Here is a 3,212-nt window from a genome sequence, read left to right on the forward strand (position 1 = left end):
TGTTGTTTTGTCCCACATCGATATTACTTCTGCTGGTTTGCACCTTTCTTTCTTAGAAGCGATCCTAGTTTTTGCATGAAATGTCTTATTAACACAACATTGCCCGAAATACAATGTTGGAAATCATTTACCTGTGGGACACTACACTTTTTTCTGCCTCTTAGTACAGGGGTTGCCCTGCGATGGACTGGCACCCTGTCCAGGGTGTTTCTCTCTTTGTGCCCAACGCTTGCTGGGTTAGGCTCAGGCTCCCCCTGCGACCCTACACTATATTGGATAAAGCAGTTGAGAAAAATGGATGGATAGTACAGGGGTTCTCAATCCTGGTACTGGAGGCCCAGGTACCTGATGGTTTTGTTCCATCAGAACTCTCAGTTACAGTTAGAGGTGCTTGCATATTTACAATCTGTCTTCTACCTATTTGCGATTAGGATTTCCTTATCTTAGCTTACCTTATAGATTTATCACACAAAACATTTCTCAGTTTATGTAATGCAATATCGAACTATCGAAGGTTGCGCTTGAAATGTAAGGATTTAGTAACTGTCTGGACCCTTGTGGTATCTGTTTAAGTAACTTTGTTCCAATGTCCAGATTTTGTGGTCCACAAAGTCAGTTCTCTCCATCTGATATTTCTTTGCTTGAAATTAGGCTTTTTAGGCACAACACGCTGGTTTCCCTATCATGCTCAGGGTTTTGTCACCATAGAAATAAATACAATTCTGGGTGTACAAACTCAAGATCAGTGAGTTTTTATATTGTGTTATTGTTGTTCAGCTACTAATATACAGTACAGTATACATAGATTTAAACAATCTCATAATATCTTATTTTGTTTCATATTTCTTATTTTACAAAATATGAAATATGAGACTGCTTAAATCTATGTATATATTAGTTGCTGAACAACAATAACAACAACAACAACAACAACAACAACAACAATATAATTTTAGTTGATTTATGTGATAACATCAAAAATAATTATTTTACAAAAGTGGAAAGGAATGTTTTGAGTGGATCTATTATTGCATTAAGAGAGCAACAACGATTACATAACATTTCCGTGTGTTCAAATGACAAGAATAACAATATCATTGTGTGTTACTGTATATGTGTTAATGCTATATTTTCCAGTTATGAAGGACCAACAGGAATACTGAATGTAATGAAATACTGAATTTACTGTTCCCTTACCTTTCACCTTTAGCCTTTTGACCTTTAACCGTTCAGTTACAGCTTTTTACATAAACTAAGATGTAGTATAAACATTTGGAAATTCCTCTCTTTTTCCTTAACCATTGATTACAGCAAAAACAGAAAAAAAAGAATAGTATTTAATATAGGAAAACAACTGTACATGCATTCTAGTGTTTGGTTAAACTTCTTCTTAGGACTATGTCTTTTTTTCTCCCATAGAGGGCTGGATGAGAAACTGTGAAGCAAGAGGCTAATTTGACAACTAACACGACTTTACTACCTACAGTAGCTGCCTTTCTATAGAGCATTGCACACAAGGACGAGTAAGGGGTATGCTGTTCTGTGGCTCAGACCACAAAGAGGAGCCTCACTGAAAAATCCACAGCAACACTTGAATTTGGAGCTTATTAACTAAGCATTGGTGCTATACCTGCATGGTCATATTGCACATTCTCGTCATGACCAGAACGGCAGATTTCTGATATGAATGGATCAATAAGTTTCAGACGGGACATTATAATGATGATTCATACTGTTGATTGTGCCCCAGCTCACATTCAATTCACCTTTTTAATGAAGTTATGCAGGTCACTGCCTCAAATTTGAGAACTAATTTGGTTTCAGTCAGGTTACAGTACGTGTCTATGGGAACAGGGTCAAAAAAGAACTTTATCCAAGTGTTTTATCTAGATGCCAGCATGGCTGCACATATTATTTTTTATTTACTTGATATAAGTTATAAGCTAAAAGGAAAAACAACATGGCAACAACATTCTCAGCTGGCAGGGAAGGTCCTCTTGTACTAACATTTAAATATAAATAACACAAAATAAACATATTTTCGTTTGTTGACGCTATGAATAAGTGCTTAGAGATTATATATATGTTCCTGTAAGAACTTTATGTTGTGTTGAACACATAAATAGACTTAGTTAATTTAATAATTGAAAATCAAATTGTCATATCTTACCCCCATTACTAAATTAGAAATTTATATTTTATGATCACAGAACTTTGTAAAGCTTGATAATGGACAAAATAAAAGGAAGATTTTATATTTTACATAACATGACCTACTGTTCTCCCAAAGAGTAAGATTTTAAATAAAAGAAAATCCCCAAAAATGAAATAATACATAAGATGCTACTGTAGATCTTGACATATAACTAGAACAAAACATATTAAATTGTCAAATTAATCCAGGAGCCCAAATTTATATACTGTAAAAACTTACTTTTTGTATTTGAGTGAGTCTAACTGTTGACTTTAAGAAACTTGCTTGTTCTTGCTTGCTTGTTCTAGAGTATAAAAACACTAAAACCAAATTAGTTAAATGTACTTTAACAATGTTCCACTGTGTGTGAGAGAAAAACAATGATCATTTTAAAAAGTCAAAATAAAACCCTGAAGGATGTATGAATGAAAATTAAAAGTAGAAAAAAATGTCATAGCTTTCCTAATTCATGTTTTATTTCCTTCACCAAGGGAGTTGTTATGCACTAATGCACAATGACAGCTTACAATCAGTCAGTAACCCCCCTTGTTGTCAGGATACCGCTAAACCACAGAATCCGATGACTCACTCTGGAAGAGCTGAAACATATACTAGCAGCGGAAGGGGCAAGATGCTTTCAGCACAAAACTTCCTGCCACATCAGGAAGCCCGGTGTATGTAAATATTTGTGACAAATTTTATAAGAAGAAGGAGAGATTAACCTCTCCTGAACTCTCACAGGAAATCACACCAAAGAAAGACAAAGGAAGAAGACTGGTAGCTGATGGCTATGATACCAGGTACACCAGCTAGTGTTGGCTGTGCACAAAAACAGCTTATGAGTCCAAAGTCTCAGTTTGTTCCTGATGCAATGAAAGGCCGTAAAAGAATGAGATATTCAAGAGCAAGTACTGTAAACAACGAGAAAATTGATTTATGGCTTCCTATTTATGGTGCCCGAAACTCTATCCTCTGTTTCACGCTTTCTACCTAATGTAGCATCAATATTATCATTTTA

This window comes from Lepisosteus platostomus, chromosome 1 (assembly GCF_059453375.1).
Source record: "Lepisosteus platostomus isolate fLepPlt1 chromosome 1, fLepPlt1.hap1, whole genome shotgun sequence".
In the NCBI taxonomy this organism is placed as follows: Eukaryota; Metazoa; Chordata; class Actinopteri; order Semionotiformes; family Lepisosteidae; genus Lepisosteus; species Lepisosteus platostomus.